The sequence below is a fragment of the Rattus rattus genome, chromosome 4 (assembly GCF_011064425.1).
Source record: "Rattus rattus isolate New Zealand chromosome 4, Rrattus_CSIRO_v1, whole genome shotgun sequence".
Lineage (NCBI taxonomy): Eukaryota > Metazoa > Chordata > Mammalia > Rodentia > Muridae > Rattus > Rattus rattus.
In genome coordinates, this window is record NC_046157.1 from 20,640,400 (window position 1) to 20,664,305 (window position 23,906).

Below are 23,906 nucleotides of genomic sequence, written 5' to 3' on the forward strand. Positions count from 1 at the left end.
AGAAGCACTTACAAGCGAGGGACATGACACCGGAGAACCTGTAGGCTATTGAGAAATGACTTGGTTGGTGGGGCTGGCACAAAATCACTTAGGCTGCTGCATGGTGGCTGAGTTCGACGTGAGTGAAAGAAACCATACTGACCTGGGTGCTACAGAGAGAGCCCTGGTCCCGTTGCAGATGGAGGGCTCTTGGGGCTCCCCCCACCCTAAGAACTTGATAACTTCTAAGCTTCCACTGGAGGCAAGATTGGCCGAAGGATATCAAAAATTCACCCAGGAGTGGCCCAGGCAAGAAGCTAAGTACAGGAGTGAGATGGGCTGACTGTGACAAGGATGAGAAGAGTCTGAGAATCTGTGTATCCTCAAGGAGTGATGAGTGAATATTTGGGACACACATTTAAGGGAGGCTTTGCTGCTTAGGGCTAGGGTATGGTGGCCCTCTGAGGGAACCCTGGTAGCACCATCTGATGGAGAACAGGGAGGCACCGGGAGTGGGGGGAATCGGAAGAGGACCGAGGTCTGAAAAAAGGAAGGAAGCAGAGGCAACACAATACCCAGATCTTGGGGCTACAGAGATGGCTCAGCGGTTAAGAGCACTGGCTGCTCTTCCAAAGGTCCTGAGTTCAATACCCAGCAACCACGTGGTAGCTCACAACCATCTGTAATGGGATCTGATGCCCTCTTCTGGTGTGTCTGAAGACAGCCACAGTGTACTCGTGAAAATAAAATAAATAAAATTTAAAAAACAAAACAAAACAAAGCCCAGATCATTCCAGAAGGTTGACTGAATAGGAAGACCGGGGAGTCCGAAGACAGTTGAGGGATGTGGGTTTGGGGTCTGAAAGTTGTTACTTTTGTTTCTTGGAGTTACACATTTTTGAAAATAGAAAAGAGCTAGGTATGGGCAGATATTGGTACAAAGAAGAGATGTGAAAGATACTGGTGATATCAGCCAGAACGTCCCAGGTGCCAGCAGCTAGGCATTGTGAACAAAGGTTGTGTACCGAGGTTTACGTTCACCCCCCTTCCCCTTCAGATCAAAGGAAGTGGCAGTAAAGATCTAGGCGTTTTTGTTTTTAACGTTTTTTACAGATAGGTCCCATTTCTCTGTAGATTGCAATCAGACAGGTTGCACAACTCAGTGTGAGACTTGAGAATTCTTGGTAACACTGAAAGGCTTCTGAAGGCACAATGACCAAGAATTAAATAAAAAAACAACTACATAGCATCCCGTTGTTTACCGGTGCTGTCTCCTGGTATCAATGAAGCCGTGTTCTGAGCACACCATGGGCACCGTGTACATGTGAGGTCTTCACACCAGACAATACCAGCACTCTCTGAAACACTCAGCTCAGATGAGAGACTATGATAAGGATCGCAGTTTTTACTGTATACAATGTAGTCTGTTCTTACAAATACATAATATCTTAGTAATAGAAAGCAGACTTTTAATATGTTTAATATGTTCCTGTTGTCATTTGTCAGCACGACAAGTTAGTCTATCTTTGAATCGTATCACATTAGAATGCTTAGTTTTAAAAGTTACTGCTTCAGAGGCTGGAGAGCTGGCTCGGCAGTTAAGAGAACTGGCTACTCTTCCAGAGGACCCAGATTTGATTCCCAGAACCTGCAGCTCACAACCACCTGTAACTCAGTTCCAGGAAATCCAATTCAAACTTCCGGCTTCTGTGGGCACTTCACACATATGGTGCACTGGCATACATGCAGGCAAAATACCTATACACTTAAAATAGAAATAAATAAGATTAAATTTCTTTCAATGAATTTTGGCTTGGGATTCAGACAGACTTTCCATTCCAAGTTCTGAAATGGTCCTAAACACGCTTCTGCCACTTTATATTACGTATTTAATTCAAAGTAAGGTTCTCAGCATTGACAATTTCAAAATAAAAATATTCTGAAAAACGTTGAAAAGGCTCCGTGTTCTGCAGTAGCAAATATTGAGCCATGATTTAATTCTTTCTATAAAAAGAAACACATTTGTTACATTGTGCAAATTTGTTCCCATTTAGTAAATAGTAAAAGCATATGCAAACTCAAGAATCGTCTTAGAATGATTTTCTTCATGATTTATCATCACTAAGTGCTTAGTTTGCTTGTATACTTTGTATACTTTGTCCCTGAGGTTGCACTGAAGTTTGTCAGATGTGAGTGGAAGATATGAAATCCATCTCAAGGTCTGTCAAGTTCAAAGATTCTTTGGAGAAAGACAGAACTTGAGTATTGTTACTTTTTTTTTCTTTTTTTTTTTTTAGTTTTTTTTTCGGAGCTGGGGACCGAACCCAGGGCCTTGTGCTTCCTAGACAAGCGCTCTACCACTGAGCTAAATCCCCAACCCCGAGTATTGTTACTTAACACCAAAAAACTGAACCAGTACAAAGAAGATACGAGATGCAAGAAAGAGAGTTTACTGGGCTTTTCTTTTCTTTCTTTCTTTTTTTTTTTTTTTAAATTCTGATCTTTTATGTAACGTTCAACAGTATCCGGGTATCTTTCTCCAATTTCCAGCATTCTGCCTGCAGATGGCGCTAATCCTCTGAACCAACCGCGTTGGACCCGGTCAGTGTAGAGTGTTGACTTTTCCTGTATTTCATCTCTGTCTTACCCAAACCACAAGGAAAACTGACAACCCCACTTCCCAGAATTTCAAGCTCCAGAACGGGGCAACTGGTTTCTCTTTTTCTTCACAACATCAAATTACAAGAAATAAAGTCACAGTAAAGTGATTTTTATAGTTGAAGTTTCTACCAACACAGTGGGTTGACTCCTTAGTGTGCAACTCTAACATCAGTCGGTTGGTACAGCAATCCCTAATAGTACATTTCTTAACTAGGAATAATGTAGGCTATCAATACTACGGCCAGCTGCTGCTGCATTTGTTACTTTTCCTGTTGCTCTAATGAAATACCCTGATAAAAGCAACTTGAGGGAGAAAGGGGTTATTTTGGCTCATAGTTCCAGGTTGTAATCAACCAGAGTGCAGAAGTCACAAAAATAAGATTTTGAGGTGGCGTCTAGAGTTTGAGGTGGTTGTTACATTGCAGTCAAGGAGCAGGGGGCCGGGGGGGGGGGGCGGGGGTGAATGCTTGTGGTCCCTAGGTTCCAGCCTAGGGAATGATGCCGCCCACAATGGGCAGGACTTCCCACATCTATTTACCTAATCAAGATAACCCCCACAGGCATGCCTTGAGGTCCATCTTCCAGGTGATTTTCAATCTTATCGAATTGATTATTGAGATTAAGCACCACAGACGGGAAGTAAAGGCAGTGACTTCAGAAAGGTACAACTTAATCATTCCTAGTTTGCACGGGAATAAAGAAAAATTAAAACTTTTCCTGGTCTTTCAGCCAGATAATCACTGAATCAGATCCACCTGAGAACCTCTCAAGATTTGCAGTAGGGTTGGGGATTTAGCTCAGTGGTAGAGCGCTTGCCTAGGAAGCGCAAGGCCCTGGGTTCGATCCCCAGCTCCGGAAAAAAAGAACCAAAAAAAAAAAAAAAAAAAAAGAAAGAAACAATTTACTTTAGGGATTGGGGATTTAGCTCAGTGGTAGAGCGCTTGCCTAACAAGCACAAGGCCCTGGGTTTGGTCCCCAGCTCTGAAAAAAAAAGAAAAAAAAATGCAGCACAATCCCGTTCACACATCCCTACTACGCACAACCTGTACCAGGTGACACAGTTACGACGACACCAGGAGGGATTTGGAAGGGAAAGTTTGTCTGTGTGTTTATTGTAGGTTTTACTGATAAAATGATAAAACATAAAACACAAAATCAACCCAGGAGTTGTTCTTTGAAAAATATTAACAAGAATGATAACAAAATTAGCCAAAAGAAAGAGACAGAAGACCCAAATTAATACAATTAGGGATAAAAAGGGAATTGTTACAACAGACTCCAGTGAAACGCAGGATCCTTAGGGAATACTTGGAAAACTTCTACTCCAAAAAATATAAATAAATAAATAAATAAAAATCTAAGAACCATAGAAGGAATGGATAAAGTTCTCAATGTGTATGACCTACCAAAATTAAACCCAGAAGATATAAACAACTTAAACAAATTCACAACAGTGAGACTGAGGGAGTGATTATAAGTCCATTCAGGGCTGGAGGGACGGCTCAGACCTGTTTTTAAAAAGTCTCTTCACAAAGAAAGGTCTGGGACTGGATGAATTCACTGCTAAATATTACTTTTGTTTGTTTGTTTGTTTGGATTGTCTTGGAACTCACTCTAAAGCCAGGATGACCTTGAACTGCCTAAGATCCTCCTGCCTCTGACTCCCGAATGAGGGTATTAAAGGTATCCGTCACCATGACCAACTTCTACTACCAAACTTTTAAGGAAGGTCTAATGCCATCACTTCCCAACCTCCTCCGCAAAACACTACAAGGAGGAACAGAATCAAACTCACTCAAGGAATCCAGCATTCTCCTGTTACCCAAACCACTGGGATAGCTAACCTTGGTTGTCAATTTGACTACATCTGGAGTATTCTAAAGCCCAGGGGGCTGGACCCACATGCAAGGGACTTTTGTAATTGAATTATTTGAGGCGGGAAGGACCCATCCTAAATCTGAGCTACCCCCTTTGGTGGCAACCCACATCAAAGGACATTGGAAGAAGAATGCTTTGCTATTTTCTCACTCGCTCTTACTCTTTGCTGGGGAACTCTTCTACCTTGTTGCAGCTGGTGGTATTAAATCCAACCTCTGGGGTTGGGGATTTAGCTCAGTGGTAGAGCGCTTGCCTAGCAAGCGCAAGGCCCTGGGTTCGGTCCCCAGCTCCGAAAAAAAAAAAAAAAAAAAAAAAAAAAAAAAAAAAAGGAGAAAAAAAAAAGTCAACCTCTTCAGGATTGTAAGAGACTGAAAACCAAGGCTCAACAGGAAAACTCTGGGACTCTACCAGACTGGGACGACCGCAGAGACATCCAGCTTCATAGACTAAAACCTACTGGATTCCTAACCTTTCCATTGCTGGATAGCCACTGTTGGCCTGTAGGTCGGTTTAATGAATCCCCTTTAAAATATCAATCCATTTATTCTGGTTCTTTTTTTTTTTTTAATTCTGAAAGGTTTAATTAAATCTACACATAAAATACCTTGATTACAGATAAACAAGATAATAAAGGAATATATGACCAAGTAAAACAGGCCCACTATACATTACAGAAGCATACGAATAGGAAATGTTAATGAGTTTTTAGACATTTTATTAGGTGAAAACAATCTCACTCTTGAGTTTCAAAAATCTTTACAAACATTATACAATAAACTTGTATAAATAGTGTCATAAAAGGTAAGGCATTTTGAGTAATCTTGCAGCTTACTAAAAAACGTAATAAACGTAGTAGACATTGATGCATAGTAATTTCCTGAGGACTTTTAGCCCTTTCACCATGTCCAACATGATTAAAAAATAAGAAATGCAAGACATTGCTTTTCTATGCCATCTTAAAAATTCAAACGGTTTACAATGATGGGCGAAAGTCTTTTACCAGCCGGCCTCTGTATAAAAGGGAAATGTGTGTAAAACATATGTAGCAAGTCAGATGGCCCTACTTACTAGGTTTGGGACAGAAATGCAGCTTTTTGGTCAGCATTGATGCTTTCTTCTGATTGCACCTGGTTCTCTGCAAAAGTTCTGAGAGACGAGACTTTTCTGTTCACCAGGGTGAGCAGCTCCGTGAACTCTAGGGAACTGCCATACCTTACCAGCATCTCACACAAATCCTGAATGTACCAGGAGCGGTTCACAGTTTCTCAGTGAGAGTAATACCCTTCTGCCACAGAGTAACACATGAGGAATCAGAGTGTACACTGAGGCAGCATCTACCTGAGTCACATTGCCCAGCTTGTCTGTCTGATGATCCAAGATATCCAGAGGAACCAACGGCACGTCATGCTGGTTGCCCCGACAGGCCTGAATGATAAATATCTTGGGTTTTCCAACCAGGCTCTGACACTTGTCTCCTTTGAACAAGCCAGTCAATGTCTGAATTTAATTTTGGCGGCGTATGCATAAATGTGGTTGCCTTCCCTGTGGCTCAGGAAGACACACAGGAAGCAATCAGCGTCTACATGGCTTGAAGTCGACACCTCGTGAATCTTGAGCAGTAGTTCTTCTGCTCTGAGGTCGTTAAAGCATTTCACTTTAACTTAGATCTGAAAACTTTCTAGTCAGGTTGTCCCTGTCTGCGCTGGTGCCCCGCCTCTCTGGGAATGCCAAATGCCAGAAGAACCTCTTGTGATTGAAGATTAGGGCAGTTCCTCTCCTCTTGTGGTCCAACATGTACTGCTCGGCTGGATCCAACACTTCCCTACTTTTGTAGAAGCCATCTGTTTGACAGGTTTGCCGACTGCAGAAGGCACTGTGCTGGAGGCGCTCGCCCAGGTCTGGCCTTGGTTAGGGGTCTTGAACTGGGCTCCCGCAGAACTGTGCTGGGAGTTCTGGTCTACCACTTCTCCCCTCTTTTCAGGCAGACGCGAGCAACAAAAACAGGATTCCACTTGCAGAGCCAAGTTCTCTACCACAGACCGCCCTTTAAAGTTTAAACAGCCGGGATGCTGCGGACATGAAGACAAAAGCGCTCAGCGGGGTTAGCCTGGGCAAATAACAATGCTATGTCCCTCACGGCAAGCCCACAACTTCTGCCAGTCCCAGCAGTCCTGGCAGCCCCGTCAGTCCCCGGAGTCCACCGACCCTGCTCCGTCCTGCCCCAGGCTCACACCTGTGACCCGCACTTACCTCTATTCTGGTTCTTTAGAGAATCCTGACTAGCACATATTACTTCTGTCTTAATTACTTCCTGTTGCTATGATAAAACACCATGGCCAAGACAACTTAAAAATGGAGAAGTTTATTGGGCCGTGGTTCCAGAGGGATATGGTCCCTGATGGCAGAGCAGAGATAGCAGGCAGCACCCAGCTGAAACAGCATCTGAGAACTGCAAGCAGGAGGCAGAAAACACACTGGGAATGGCAGGTGATTTTGAAAACCCAGTGCCAGGGGTTGGGGATTTAGCTCAGTGGTAGAGCGCTTGCCTAGCAAGCGCAAGGCCCTGGTTGGGTCCCCAGCTCCGAAAAAAAAGAAAAAAAAAACAAAACTCAGTGCCCGCCCCCAGTGACACATCTCTTCCAACAAGGCCACACCTCCTAATCCATCCCAAAATGTTCCACTAACCGCGGACTAAGTATTCAAATATGAGTCTGTGGGGAACATTCTCACCCAAACCGTCACAGACGAATGAAGAAAAACCTTGAATTAATTTTCACGAGTGAAAACATGGTCCAAGAATGGAGTTCTGGGAGGAGGACTCTGAGTGCTGGGGGGAAAACTCCAAGAAAACCCAAGAGTCAGATTATCCATTATCTTATTATTGTCGTGTAATGATTCCAGGCAACGCCTGTCTTTGTGGTTGCACACGGCTTGAATTCGTGTGAACTTTCCTCACGTGACCTTGCTTAACCCTCAGAGTACAAACTGGCTGATGCTCGAAATAAAACTGGCTATTATTCCATGAGAGTTTAGTCCGCCTCATTTTTAGGCTCTTCCCTCCCATATCCTCCTACCTCTAGAACTGTGACTCTGTGATGAATATAGATACAAAAATGCTCGATAAAATACTTACAAAACTGCTGGTGACACACGCCTTTCATACCAGCACTCGAGGAGACTGAGGCAGGTGGATCTTTATAAGTCTTAGGCTAGGCTGATCTACACAGTGAACTCCAGGGCAGCCAGAACCACATAGCGAGAGTCTGCCTAAAAATCAATTAATTACTACTAATAAAAAATAATAAAATTAAATTTTAAAAGTTAAAATCAATACAGAGGCTTCTCAAAAGACTAACTTTAGAACTACTATAAGACCCAAATATGTCACTCCTGGGCATACATCAAAGATCTCTATATCTTACCACAGAGACACTTACATGGCCATGTCTGTTGTTGCTGCTCTAGTCACAAAAGCAAGGAAGTGTACTCAGCCCAGATGTTCATCAGCTGATTAGTGAATAATCAAAATAAAGACATGGGATGTATACACGATAGAATTTTATTTCCCCATAAAGTGGTTAGAATTGGGCAGGGGTTGGGGAGACCAAGTCCATGACTGTCTGATTAAGGCAAGCTATGTTTGGAACTGCCCAGCCAGCGACTCTTCTTCCAAAGCCAGGATTTCAGAGAGCAGACACTCACTGGCTTTTGAGGTCTCTTTTTTGAGGAAGGGTTAGGTTTGATAGAAAACAGTTGTCAAAATAATTGGCTATTAGCAGTCACTACAGACAGACCAACCATAAGGCCCTGTAAGGTCTATCTGTAACTATTTTCTTTCTTTTTATCTCATTTCTCCACCACTACCTCCTCCTCCTCCTCTTCCTCCTCCTTCTCCTCCTCCTCTTCCTCCTCCTCCTCTTCCTCCTCCTCTTCCTCTTCCTCTTCCTCCTCCTCCTCCTCTTCCTCCTCCTCTTCCTCCTCCTCTTCCTCTTCCTCCTCTTCCTCCTCCTCTTCCTCCTTCTCCTCCTCCTCCTCCTCTTCCTCCTCCAGTTCATTCTTCCCTTTCCTTCCTTGACTTTCTCCCTCTTTCTCTACTTCTCTTCTTCCTCCTCCTCTTCTCTTCCTCCTTCTCCTTCCCTACTTGGCTTTCTCCCTCCTCCTCTTCCTCCTCCTCTTTCTTCTCTGATCCTGTCATGGTTCCGGGCATGCTCTCCCCAACACCTTGAGCTTCTTACTGTTTCTCAGAAGCACCCTTCCCCCCTCGCCATGGAATTGACTTACATTGATAAACATGCCAGCTTAGCTCAAATAGCCTGGCTTTCTCGCTCCTCTCCACCTTCCTCCCTGGACCAGGTGTTGGGGTTTACAGCTTACTTGCCCTGCAGTCTTTCTATTAAACTCTAATAAAACTGCCTTCAAGCTTTCTTTTGAGCCCATTCTTAAATTCTTTTACTAATGAAACTAAGAACTCTGAGAAGGACCCCCAATTTCCCTGGTAACACTACCCATCCTGAAAGTACTGCCTTAAAGAGGAAGAAACAGGGAATTACTTATTATGAGCACCTACTAAGACAAAGCGATGTTTGTTACAAGCAATCCGCTACACAGATAGCAAAGACAGAAGGAAATCTCACCTTTTAATGTTATCAGCCAAAACCAGTGACACACTTTCCAAGACAAATGAAAATAGTCCTGAAATAAAAAGATTTGAAAACACTGTTTGACATCACACAGCTCATCCCATATCCCCTTGGTAATTGGGGTGACCATCTAAAGTGCCTTTAATCCAAAGGAATAATACATTTTTTCTCATCTCTGGAGTCAGATGTGAGACAAAATCAGGCTTCTTCCCTCCCAGGGAATTTGGAAGATAAGATACAGCCTTCTCTACTGACTATATTTCAAAGCCAAGGCCCCCAGCTTTCTGTGAGAACATCCCCAGGGAGTAAAACTGACAGGAGATTTTAAATGAGCTTCATACAGGTTTCTACACATCTCCAAAGAGCTTGCAGAGAATGAGCATTGACAGGTGTTTAGAAATGAAAATGATGAAAATCTCACCTTCCTTTTGCATCTTAGGGAATCATTTTATGTCTATCTGTCTGTCTATCATCTATCTGTCTGTCTATCTATCTATGTGTCTTACCTATGTGTCTATCTATGTATCTATATATGTATCTATCTATGTATCTATGTATCTATCTATCTATGTATCTATCTATCTATCTATCTATCTATCTATCTATCAATCTATCTATCTGTATTTACTGTGTGCAGCCATAGAGTACACAGGTGTGATTGTGTGTACACAGTCCTGTTACAAACATACAACTTAAATTTCATTAAAAATGTTAAATCTTAGTCAGGCAGTGGTGGTGCATACCTTTAAGCCCAGCAGAGGCAGATGGATCTCTGAGTTCAAAACTAGCCTGGTCTACAGAGTAAGATCCAGGATAGCCTGGGCTACACAAAGAAACCCTGTCTCAAAAGACAGAAAAAAAAGAAAAAGAAAAAAAAGCTAAATCTTATTTACGAGAGAGAGAGAGAGAGAGAGAGAGAGAGAGAGAGAGAGAGAGAGAGGTAACTGTGCGGTGATCAGAGGACACCTTTGAGATCAAGCCATCCAGTTGATTCAGCAAGGGAGCCGCTGAGCCACCTAACAGGCCGAAATTTCATGTAAAATTTCAACATCATAAAGTATTAGTATTCTTTCAATTTTCTTCAAAACACTACAAATTTTAAAAGTTGTTCTTATTTTGCAAGCTGTCTTCGAAAGAAACAGTGCAGTGGGAGTGGAGAGACGGCCCAGCTGCTGAGAGGACTGGTTTATCTTTCAAAGGACCTGGGTTCACCAGTACCCACACGCGGCTCACAGCTCTCTGTAACTCCAGTCTCCTCTTCTGAACTTCTAGGGTACCAGGCACGCACACAGTACACAGGCCTACATGCGGGGAAAATACCTACATATATAATACAAAATAATAATCTAAAACTGTACTTGGCACCCTTGGGCTTTTCTCTGATGAGGGTGCAGACTTCCTCAATGCCCATGCCTAAAAATTATGATCTTGCCATTGTCTTGGTAAGTTGCACTCCATTTTGGTTTTGTCCATATTTCCATCAGACAACACATTTAATTCTCTAAATTCATTTCCTAGGGGTGATATAACAAAGCCAATAAACTGCTTAACTCAAATCAACAAATATAGATTTTTCCGTCGTCCTGGAGTCTGGAATTCGAAACTAAGATGTTAGTAGGGTTGGTTCCTTCAAGAAGACCAAGGAAGAAAAGTCCTCTGCCTCTGTTTTACACAGTTCTGGGCACTTTTTGGCTTCTAGTTTATCACTTCAGTCTCTGTCTCCTGTGTCACAAGCTGACTTGATTCCCCAGTGTCTGCACAAACCTCCGTGTACACAGACTTCCTCCACCTCCTCCTCTTCATTCTCCTCCTTCCCCTCCTCTTCCTCCTCATCCTCCTTCATCACCACCTCTTCTTCCTCCACCACCACCTCTTCTTCCTCCACCACCACCTCTTTCTCCTCCATCACCACCACCTCTTCTTCCTCCTCCTCCTCCTCCTCCACCACCACCACCTCTTCCTCCTCCTCATTTCTGTTTTTTTGTTTTTTGAGACAGAGTCTCTCTGTGTAGCCCCAGCTGTCCTGGAACTCACTCTATAGACCAGGCTGGTTTTAAACACAGAGATCCTCCTGCCTCTGCCTCCTGAGTGCTGGGATTAAAGGTGTGTGCAACTATTACCTAGTAATTTCCTTTTTCTTTGGCACGTGCTTTTTTTTTTTTTTCCGGAGCTGGGGCCTTGCACTTGCTAGGCAAGCGCTCTACCACTGAGCTAAATCCCCAACCTCAATTTCCTTTTTCTTAAAGACTCTGGTCACTGGGTTAGGGCTCAACTAAATCCAGTGTAATCTCAACTTTATTACAGTGACAAACCCTTATGTGTATGCATATGTGGTGTCTTAGGGTTTCTATTTCTGCATGACCAAAAGCAACTTGGGAAGGAAAGGATTTATTTCATCTTGCACTTGTGGCTAACAGCTGACCACTGAAGGAAGTCAGGGCAGTGGTCATGGAGGGGTGCCGTTTACTGGCTTGCTTGCTCATCTTGCGTTCTTATGCAGCTCAGGACTACCTGCCCAGGGAAGACACTGACCACAATGAACTGGATCCTCCCACATTAATCATTAACCAAGAAAATACCCCACAAGCCAACCTAGTGGGGACATTTTCTAAACTGAAGTTATGCCAAGTATATACAAAAGTATGAACACGTGTTCAGCTGTTTAAGCCCCGTGTGGAAGCCAGAGGACGGCATCAAGTGTCTTCCTCTACGGCTCCCCACATTTCTCTGTGAGACAGGGTCTCTCATCAAATCTGAGGCTCACAGTTTTAGCTAGGCTGGCTGACCAGGAACTCCAGGATCTGCAGGATCTTCCCCCATCTCCAGCTTTGAGAATACAGACGCACATAGCCATTCCTGGCTTTTATGTGAATGCTGAGATTTGAACTCAGTTCCCTGGGTTTTAGAGCAAGTTCTTATCCACTGAACCATGTCTCTAGATGAAGTTTGTATGTTCAAATAAAATCATATTCACAAGGTGAGAGTCAGAATTTCAACACACTGGTTTGAAACTGTGAGTTCATGAGCAGTCTGGTCTCTACAGTGAATTTCGGAACAGCTAGAGCCATTACACAGAAAACCCTGCCTCAAACAAACAAACAAACAAACAAATAAATAAACATTTCTGTTTTTCCATAGTGTCAGAATTTACTAACTAGCTAATTCATGAGGTTTGGTGGTTTCATTGGTAGCAATTTGCCAGAGGCCCCTGCTTTCCTTGATAGCACTGACTGAAGCAAACACAGGATCTTTTATTGATGATTTAATAGTGCTCACGCAGTTAATCTATCATCTATCTATCTCACAGAGATCTCCCTGCCTCTGGCTTCCAGCGCTGGGACTAAAGGCGTGTGCCACCATGCCAGCTTAGATTGTAGAAATGTATTTGTTGGTGTTTCTAGTGTGAGACAAATTATATCTTCCAAAACAGCATGTTGAAGTTCCAACTCTTGTCTATCTATCTGTCTGTCTATCTGTCTGTCTATCTATTTATCTATCTATCTATCTATCTATCTATCTATCTATCTATCTCTGTCTACCATTTATGTATTTATCATCTATATCTATCATCTATCAATCAATCTATCTATCATATATATATATATATATATATATTCTATCTATCATCTATCTATAGGTTACAGAGACTTTGAAGGGTTAAAGAATGGACAAATGTCAAAGAAGCCTGAGAAGCCAGAGCTGGGGCACTGACAGAAATATAAACAAGCCTGTGGGGCTGAGGGATACCAGCTGGAGTCTCTGGAGAGGCTCTACACAGTATTGTCAGGCTGCTCAGTCTGAGTTGAGCTCTAGAGTTGAGTCAGTAGCTGCAGAGGCTACTGAGGAACAAAGGGGTAGATGAATACAGGAAGAACCAGACAGGCAAACAGGAAGACTGGCAGGTAGCCGGCTGCATCCACAGCAGGGACCATGCCAAGCCAAACCACAGAAGAGCTGAGCATTCTCTTCATGTCAGTCTCTTGGTGCACAACCTTGGTGGTCACATGACAGGCAAACGGGGCTGTCACCACCTCAGGGCTAGGTGTCTATCTCTTTATGAGGTCCAGGTGTGGGAGTTACCCCATTTCCTTGGGCTCTTGTGTCTGGTAAGTTCTTGGGCCCAGCTTTTCTAATATGAGTTTAATGGACCCTCAAGTTCCTTAATTCCCAGCTTATCCTGACAAATGTATAGGTCGGTATCTTTTCTGTCTAGCAACAAGTCACTATCAGTCTGTGCCAGGAAGCAATGTCAGGAAAATGGTGCAGAGCAAGGGTCTACCCAGGGCACAGCCATTCTCCAACCTCACCTCAGAGTCAGGAGCTGCTTGTAACTTGGAGTTAAAGGGCAAGGCACAGCCTGAAAACTCCAATGTTTTTGGAGGAATTCAGAACAGGACACAGCCTGATCCGACACCATTCTACCTACAATAGTCCTGTTTCTCATTTCTTTCTGCCTGATGGCTAGGCCTCTGTAGTTGCTAATGAAGACAGGGCTCTGGGCTGGAAGATTCCGTGGGGTTGGGATGAGTGACTTTGGCCATCATTTGCATATATTTTACTTTCTTTTTATTTCTAAGAAACTACAGTTTCGGATGGGCATACTGGACTGGGCTTTAAAGCCTATCACCGAGAAAGCAGACACAGTTTTCTGTGATTTCTAGGCTAGCCTGGTCTACATAGAGAGTTCCAGGCCAGTCAGGGCTACAATATAGACAGTGAAACCCTGTCTCATATATCTCCCCCCACCCAATACATTTCAGATGACTGAACAGAAATGTAATCATTCAACATGTCCAGTTTAGAAAAGCAGTAACTATTCCTCTTAAGACAGTTCAGTTTCCTTAGAAGAAAATTTCATTATAACGGCATTAAAGTTTTTATAAAATCTAATACTAAACAACATTACAAAAAGGCTTACCCAGCCTGTTGTTGTCAAACTATTTCGAAGAGTTTCCTCCATCTGCTTTCCTCCCCTTGACTCTCACATATTCATAGAGCTTTCACAGGACAGAGGCTGTGCCAGGTAGCCTTGCTTTTGTGCAACATCATTTAACCAAACATTGTCAATTTCTTATATCATTCCCATAGTGATGATTTTAGGGTGTCACTGGAGTATATAATTTTAATATACCGCAGTTACCTTCAGAAATCTGTGCTGTCAGAATCTTAGCTTTCCCCCAGAATTTTACTACTATAAAGTAAACATTTTATGTGTCTTTTTTTGTGTGTGTCTCTCTCTCTTTTTTATTAAACATTTTTTCCTCAGGATACATTCTATCACTTGGTCAGGGGTTAGGCATATTTATGATTCTTTCAATAAAGTACTGTTTTGCCCTTCAGAAAGACTGGATCAATTTACATTGCCTCATTAATGTATGAGCATATCTAGTCTCCTCAGGCCTCGGAGGCATGGATTTTTATAACTTTTTAAGAGTTTTTCTGATTCTTTTTTTAGGGGTAAAATGAAAGTTCACAGTAAGTTTAGTTTGGCGTTGTTTTAGCAACAAGATTGGCTGCATATTTTTAAAGTCATGGCTTACTGGTGGTGCTTCTTTAATGAACTATCTTCCGATAATTTGTTTAATGTACAACTGGGGGGGGCAGCAAAACTGCCCAGGAGGTAAAGACACTTGGTGCCAAGTCTGATGTTACTGAGTTCGATCCCCAGAACCCTCCTGGTGGAAGGAGAGAACAAACTCAAAGTTGTCCTCTGAGTGACATGTGCACCTATGTACACACACACACACACACACACACACACACACTAAATAAATGTAAAAAAGTATAACTTGTGGGGTTTTTTAAAGACATTTATTTTTATGTGCATTGATGTTTTGCCTGCATGTATATCTGTTTGGGAGTGCTACTAAATCCCCTGCAGACAGTTACGAGCTGCCGTGTGTGTGTGTGTGTGTGTGTGTGTGTGTGTGTGTGTGTGTGCGCGCGCGCGCGCGTGTGCTGGGATTTGAACCCAGGTCCTCTAGTAGAGCATCCAGTGCTCTTAACTGCTGAGCCGGCCCCCAACCCCATAAGTTGTGTTTTAATAGCTTCTTTGTCGTCTTCTCTATTTTAGTTATTCATTTTGGTCTCTGTGCATTTTTCTACCTCCTATTTTTTTTTTTTTTTTTTTTTTGTTCTTTTTTTTGGAGCTGGGGACCGAACCCAGGCCTTGCGCTTGCTAGGCAAGCGCTCTACCACTGAGCTAAATCCCCAACCCCCTCCTATATTTTTAAGTCTTAGCTTTAGGAGTATTCGTTCTTCATTCTCTCAAAACTATAATTATCTAAATAATAAAAGAAATCTGTCTTTAAGATTCATTCTTATTATTCTAGTTATGTTTACGTGTGTGCACCTGGGTGCAGGCAGGGGAGACGGACTCAATGAGTGAAGGTGTACGCTGCCAAGCCTGGCGCCCGAGCTCTGCCAGTTGCCTTTTGACCCCCTCCTATTCACTGTGTTACTTACACACAAAACACAGAATAAAAATCAATGCAATACCACGTTTTTTCTTTTAGTTTAGAATCGACGGGTAACTCAATCGCTAGGCGCAACTACTAACATCCTAATTTGTAAGCCATTCTAAATTAAATCCTCTGGTGGCAGATCCTGGTGGATCCTCCATCTAACCGGGCACCTTTAGTTCATTACATCTTGTACCCCAAAATCTCTCCGTCCAAATAATTGAAAGTTCCTTTCTCTTCTTTCTCCCTCTGACCCGGAAGCCCCGCCTACTCCCTGCCCAGTGATTGGTCCCCTGAAATCTTTGTTCATTAAGGGAAGGTCCTTGCCACATTTCATCCTTTCTGTCCAATTAAAAAAGAAATTTTTTTCTCAAATGTAAACTGAGCACAACTATTACCATTCTGTAATTTACAAAGTACAAAATACACCTAATACCCAGTCCATCATTTTTGTCAATTAAATAGAACACTCTGTTATCTATCCTAATTTAAGAGAGGCTTAAAATCCATGTTATACCCTGGCTAGCTTGTATATTATCTGAAAATTATCCAATTAAATATGTTTCTCAATGCTAAATAGCTTGGGTAGGCTATGAGACTATAATTAGCCTTTAACCCTGTCAGAAATCCGAGAGCAACTAATATTAACAGAAAATAAAGAAACCTAATACGGCTTCTAGAACTGAGACAAGTTGTAGAGACAGCTGCCTACCTATACAGTCCCAAGTTAGCAACACGTTGGATCATCAGTCTTCAGCCTTCTGGCCCAGGATGATCTGACAGACCTCATGAAACAGGAATTATTAAGGACTGGCTTATTCTATCTCGGCAGAGCTAAGCTGTCCTATCCTGTAATTTGTGTCCTCTCATGAACAGTTCAGGTCTGTAGAGGAAATAGGCAATTTCTGACCGGTGGCTACTGTTGCGGTAAAAATTAATAAAGAACATTTTCTGTCAGTTCCTGAGAGCCGGATGCGCTCACTCTAGCTGCTACTCTACCACAAGGCCCACAAGCCGCCCTCTCTGCGCAGTTCCCTAGGCGGTAGTTACTGTGCCTCACACACACACACACACACACACACACACCTCTCGTTCTGTGGGCCCTGTGCAGTCTCACTCCGCACGGGCAACAGAACCAGATCCACATGCTCCAACTGCCTCTCATAAATTTCTTTCACACACTGTCTTCTTTAGCAATTAGATTTACATATTAAATTCTCAATCCACAGTTCATCCACACAATAAATTCAGTGCCAATTGATAAAGATATAAAACGCCCACGCTGACAAGATAAAATCCATCTAATTCACCTAAATCTGAACCATCCTCCATGGTAGACTCCATCTTGACCTCTCTCCTTCCTCCTCTTTCCCACCTTACAAAACCTTTGTCCCCACCCTACTCTCTACTGTCCAATCATGTATCGCCTTGACATCAACCTACAGGCTACCTTGCCGCAATGTATAACCTCATCCGGAGGGAGATGCTCAGTTTCTTCTCTATGAAAGGGGAGCTGTTAAGAGCAGATATGTCTCAACAAATAATAAATAACATTAAATGTCACATTCTGGGGATTTCTGACGTTTTTGAAAACTATCTATGTAAAGTAACTGCACTGCTGTCCGTTTACTCTCAGCTGTTTCTAGTAAAAATATCTTGAAAACACCCTAACAGTAAACTCAGAGCTATGATTTGCTCTCTGGCCCTTAATTCATAGGCTTAATCATCTCCGATCAGTTTGTAATGACATTTATAGAAGGACTGGGTCCAAGCCTTGTACTGTGAAAATTTTTGCAATTATAGAGGAAATGTATGCCAATGGAAACCCTGATTCTGCATCAAAACAAATTCTGTACCAACATGAGAAATTATAACTTCAACTCAGTCACAATTATAAGGATTTCTACCAAATGAAATTATGGCACCACAATCTATTCTAGCTAACTTCTTCCTGTTAAATTATGACCATTTCTAAATTCCTCAGAAAGACAACCTTAGAATAACCACCTTCAGCCTCCAAGCTGAGGGAACTGGGTTGACATCTCTTCATAACTTCCTCAGGATGAATATGAGGTGAGACATCATGAAGGTACGGGGAGTTGGGAGAATGAGGGAGTTGGTTAGACCTTAAGAAGGCCACACCAACGATTATTGTAGTCTCTGATGTCTGTGTCCTGACTGGAATCCAGCTGCAAGTCCCTGAGATCAGGAGGTTAAGTAGGTCAGTTCAGCCTGTCTGACGATGAGACTCACCAAAGCTGTGCGTTCTGCACAATCTCAAAACAAAATTTAAGAATCATCAAGATATCTGTATGGATTGTATCAGTGTGTGTAGGGTGTATAGACTGGTTAGGATGAAATTCTGTTCCTTTTTGTTTTGTTTTGTTTTGTTTTGTTTTGTTTTATTCTCTTCAATCTAGTTCTTCAGTAGGTCTTCCTCTATTAAATCTGATCCATACAACTAATCTCCTTTCCTAAAAACACAAAGACAAAACCTTTCTCCCAGAATAGCATGTCCCTGAGCTAGTAACCAGAAAAACCTTTAGCTTGACCTCTCTTACAGAGGAACAAATATAACCACAAAACTCAAAATCACACCCATTTTGAAAATTAAAACAATCCAAAACAAACAAAGTAAACTGAAACACTGTATGAGACTATTCTTAGGTTTTTCTGATTTGTCATGCCAGGAAATTAACCCGAAATTAACCCAAAATTCCCGTGGAGCACACAAAGAGTATGAGTTTCCTACAGAAGTTAATATACCATGTATCTGCTATGCTCTTTACCTGGAGTCATAGCCTTCTATTTATTGATAACTTTTTAAGATTTATTTATTTTGGCCAGTGATCTTGAAGAGATGGCTTCTAGCAGCATAAATGTTCCTAAGAAAAAGAAGTCCTTACCTAAAGAGGAAGTGGCCAGTGAACCCGAAGAGGCAGCAAGCCCCATCACCCCTAAGAAGAAAAGGAAATTTTCTGAGGAGCCTGAGGCTGCTGCAAGCTGCACAAAGAGCAGCACAAAGAAAAAGAAAAAGTCCCAGAAGGCACGGGAGGAGGATTAGAATGGACCTGCTTGGTGGGAGGGGCATGCTTTATGGTGGCAGTTCCTCCTGCCTATGATAAACCCCAATAAAAACGCAAAACCAGAAAAAAAAAAAAAGATTTATTTATTTATTATATATAAGTACACTGTAGCTGTCTTCAGACACACCAGAAGAGGGCATCAGATCTCCTTACAGATGGTTGTGAGCCACCATGTGGTTGCTGGGAATTGAACTCAGGACCTCTGGAAGAGCAGTCAGTGCTCTTAAACACTGAGCCATCTCTCCAGCCCTATTGATAACTTTTATAGCAGGTTATTATCACTGCTCTCTACTTGGAGTCAGTGACTAATTTTCCCTATCCTAGGTCTGAACCGTGGGTGAAATTCCCCACATGATTCAGACAAACTCTGTGTATAAATCTATCCTAAAAGCAAATAAACCAGCCTTGGATTTAAACCATACTCCAATCAACATCTGCTGAGGAAGCAGGCGGTTTCCATTCTCAGGCTCTCTGACTCAGAGCAGCCATCTTGTCTCTTTTCACAGCAGGGGACCTCAGAGCCCACTTTCTTTCAAGTTCCCACACTGGACCATCACATGACCTGACTCTGCCCCCATACCCCCAAACCTCCAAATTTCTAACTAAAGTTCTAACTACAGGCTAAGAAACCTTAAATTTCTAGTGAATTCTTACCTGCCACGTTAGATGGTGTCTGTTGCGGGAAATACTAAAGAATGCACCATCCCACACTAGACAGGGCACCGGTGGGCTGTTTTCATCTCCACAGACTTTCTGGCCTGGAACTCCCGAAATCTCTCCACCCGACTCACTATGTTCCCATGGCCGGTCGCTGCCATGCCAGCCCCACGCAACCAAATTCTGTGGCTGTCTAGGGTGCCCGGCAACCATACCTTTCAAATCTGGAACTCAGTTGAGTTGCTGTGTGAAGGAAAACACCACACAAATTTAGTTTAGAATCAACAGTAACTCAATCGCTGGGTGCAACTACTGACATTAAACCCGCTGGTGTCAGATCTGGGGTCCTCTAGTTCATTACATCTTGTACCCCAGAATCTCTCCTTCCAAAAAACCACTAATCCCTTTTCTCCTCCTCTCTTCTCCCTGCAATACAACTTTTATTGTGACATATTTTATTCCCTTGCCTCTGAGTTTGTTTTAAATACATTTAACCTGTTTTTTTTTTTTTTTTTTTTTTTTTTTTTTTTTCCGGGGTTCGGGGGTCGAACCCCGGGCCTTTCGCTTCCTGGGCAAGCGCCCCCCCCCTTGGCCAAATCCCCAACCCCCATTTAACCTGTTTTTGCCATTTCTTTTCCCCTCCATATTTAGTGACCTTTAAATATCAGTTTTATCACTTTCTTATTGAAAAACATACTCACACTTCATTGGACTACTCTAACTTTTACCCTGTGGCTCCTCCCCTCTGTCTTTCTCCGTCGCTCAGCAGAGCATCCTTGGCTTGTAGCAGGGCTTACCTGTGAGGTGAATCCGGATCTACACTACCACCTAGATTTCCAAGAGAAGTGGAACTCTGAGAAAAATGAAACTGAAAACTCAGCTTTTAAAAATATATGTGTATATCTCAAAGTTTCCAAATGCAGATTTCAGGAAATGCTTTGATCAACATTTGCAGCTCATACCGCAAAGAGAATGAGAGATTCTGGAGCCAAACATGACTGACCATGGCCTGGAAACATAGATCTAGATTACTCCAAATACTATGTTCCGGTGTGGTAACAGTTTATGAGAAAATCATGAATCAGGGAGCTTTAAAAAAAATGGTGACTCCAGTTCCAAGGGAACATCGCCCTCTTCTGGCCTTTATGAGCAACAGCATGCATGCTGTGCACAGACACATAGCAAAACACCCACACACATAAACAAACAAAAAGGGCATGGGGCTAAAGAGATGGTTCAGTGGTTGAAAGCGCTGGCGGCTCTTCCAGAGGACCTGAGCTCCGTTAGTAGCACCCACCTGGCAGATTATTGCCAGTTCACAACTTCCTGTAACTTCTGCTCTAGTGCATACCTCAGGGACTCAACCAACAGCATCAGCGAAGTGTGGTTGATCCCTTGCTTGACGCAGCCCACACTGCCATCGGACTGGATTCAGTCCTACAGCTCCACTCAGCCTTCCTCATCCTTGAACCACCTCTGACTGGGCCACACAGGTATTTGTTAATGCCTTGTCTAACTAACTATACAGCGGTTCTCCTTACAGCTTTATAAACTCTCTGCCTCTCCCTGCTGTAAGTCCTCTTGGAACTGTAACTTCTCTAATCACTTTGTAGCCATTCTGTAAACTATACATGTTTATGTGAAGTAATGTGCGATCTGAGAGTTAATACTAGTAACTAAGACTGAGCAAAGTGAGTTTCTTCTTGGGAAAAATACCAAATAGCGAATTTGGAGGCTAAAGCAGGGTTCTACAAAGAATTCTGGAGTGGAAACTAGTTCTTTGGGATGTTGGTTGAACGGTGTTTGCTGGGGCAAACACATGAAGGAATGTTTAGCCTAAGTGGACAGAGGTGAAAGACTAAGACAGACTCATAAAGGAACTTTTAGCTAAAACAGACACAAGTGAAAGGATGTTCTGCTAAAGCAAGCATGTAAACGATTCTTTGCTAACAACACACGTGTTGGTCTACCTTACATCACATAGTTGAGCTGCATTTGTCAGGACTCTGGGGACTCAGCTGATTGGATGTGAAAGAATAAAGATTTTAAACTATCCCCCACTGACCCTGCTGTGAGGACAAGTGCACCTCACAGCAAAGAATAACATAACATGTTTTGGGGATGTAGCCTGGCTATAGCCACCACAAACCATCTGGCCTTGATAAGGCATGACTCAACAGTCCTGAAAAAAACAAGAACTAGGGTCAGCTTGCCCCAGAAGCAGGGTGGCCTAGAGTTGAACTGAGCCCAAGTTAGATCATGTGTGCCAATGTAAACCAACCAATGAAATTGCTTTGTGTGACTGTTGCCAACTGCGTATGTAATTTTCCCTATAAATACCTTCCCCTAATTGGGCTTGGGGTCGACTCCTCTGTCTCCTGTGTGAGATACCTGTCATCCCCAGAGCTTGGTTCCTCAAATACACCTCTTGTTCATTACATCAAGACCGGTTTCTCATGAGTTCTTGGGGGTTGTGTCATCTCGAGATTTGAGGAGGGTCTTCCCCACCCCGGTGGTCTTTCAGATGCACGTGAGTGAGGTAAGACACATGCTGAGGCAAGACATGTAGAGGACACATTATACGGTATAAATAGGACTCAACAATGGAGTAATAGAGACAGAGCTTGGCTTGCTGGTACAGCTAGCTCCAGTCTTCGCTGATTCCCGATCTCTGGGAAGAGGCTGTTCACCAAGTCTCCTTATCAGGAATTCACCCACCATCTGTGAAAACCCACCCCAGCCTATTCAGAAGACCCAGGCTCCAGCTGCGGCTACCACTCAAGGGTTTTTACACAATAAAAACAAAGTGAATTGAAAGAACCCGGGAGAGCTGTGCCGGCAAGTGAAATCAGGATTAGTTGGCAGAAAACAGCCAGTGAAACTGACACAGCTCGTGGATTTATTGTCACTCAGTAAATTCTGACATTGCAGAAAGACACAGACATATCTGTCTGACACACAGCATTCATGAGAATAGTACTTAATTCCCAGATTCTCGAGACATGACAGTCACGAGTGTCGATGCCAGCACCGACACGGTACCAAGAATCAGGCGAAAGCCTGCGGGATGAAAGAAACACACACACACACAGGTTATCGTGTAAAGCCAGGAGAGGAAGAGAGAAAGAGAGAGAGAGAGAGGAAGAGAGAGAGAGAGAAGGAGGAAGAACAGAAGAGAGGAAGAGCAGAAGAAGAGAGTGAGAGTCTCCTGTAGCTTTATTCACCACTTATATACCCAAGTCTCCAGGTAGAAAATATCTGGGAAGCACAGTGGGAAACCGTGGCTCGGGACTACCTGGCTCGTGACTTCGGTAACAAAAGACCGACTAGGAGACCTGAATTAATTAGGGAGAAATCCGAGAAGACCAGCCTAAAGCTCAAGGACAAAGGCTGAGGAAGCAAAAGGCAGAAGTAAATTGACCACCACCCAGGTGTGGTCCAGGTGTGTCGGTTCCACATGCATCAGCCGGGCTCAGCAGGGGTCATGCAGTGGAGACACCGGGTGTTTACTACTTGGTCTTTTCTTCCTGTGCTGTAAATACATGGGAGAGGCCTCTGTCCAACAATCCCATGACTTTATGGCAGTAATCTTAACTGTGGCCATACAGTTACAAAGCGGCCAGGCCCAAATCCAATATGGCTCACTACACACGAGTGACTGTTTTCATCTTTCCTTTCTTCCTTCTTCCCCACCACTCCCTCTCTCCTTTAAGGCAGGGCCTTGTTTTGTAGGGCTGGCTGGCCTGAAACCCATTATATAGACCAAGCTAGCCTGGAGCTCATGGAGATCCGATGACCTCTGCCTCCCTAGTACTGGGATTAAAGGAGTGTGGCATCAGAACAGACCAGATCACCATCATATTATGTCACTGAATTGGAGCAGCTGCCAAAGAAAGAGAAAGATAGCTAGAATAACTCTACAAAAATTTAAATATTAGGTCATTGCTTTATATAAAATGAGTCATTCTTAATACGGTTCTTTTGTGATGATGCATTTAAGTCACTGACAGATGATAAAATTCAAGAAAATAGTTGATAAGGACGGAGAATCAATTTACTTTTATTGAGGCACATCACTGACTTAGGCAGGAAAGATTTCCCGAAAATCTTCCGTGCAGGAAGGATGTTATAATGTAGTTTCAGCTGTTGGTAGCTACAATGTCCACACGCTGCAAGGTTGGGTCTGAAGGTGGTGTTGTGCCCTTCAAGGAGGCACAGGCAGTTGGACTGTGAAGGACCCGTGGCTTGAGCAGCTGGTACCTATTCCAACTCACTGACTCGCCCTCATCCGGTGTAATTAAAAGACACTTTAAAATGTCAGCCCCAGTTACACTCTTTGCCAGTTAGCTTCCCCGAGGACCAGACTCCATGAAATGCAACGGGCACGAAGTTTATCAGGAAGTGACCTTGAGGTAGATACAGTGAAAAGGAGACACAGAAGTTGGATTAGGTAAAGAAGCCAAGGCACTCAGGGACCAACAGCAGCCTCAGTTGATCACTAGGAAGCTCACAGGCAAAAAACGGCTCACCAGAGCCAAACAATA

The 23,906-nt window shown here is 43.1% G+C and overlaps 1 pseudogene; it reads right to left on the bottom strand.

The window, feature by feature from the left end:
- Nucleotides 1-5,578: 5,578 nt before the first annotated feature.
- LOC116897964 lies at nt 5,579-10,569 on the bottom strand (annotated as a pseudogene).
- Nucleotides 10,570-23,906: the final 13,337 nt, after the last annotated feature.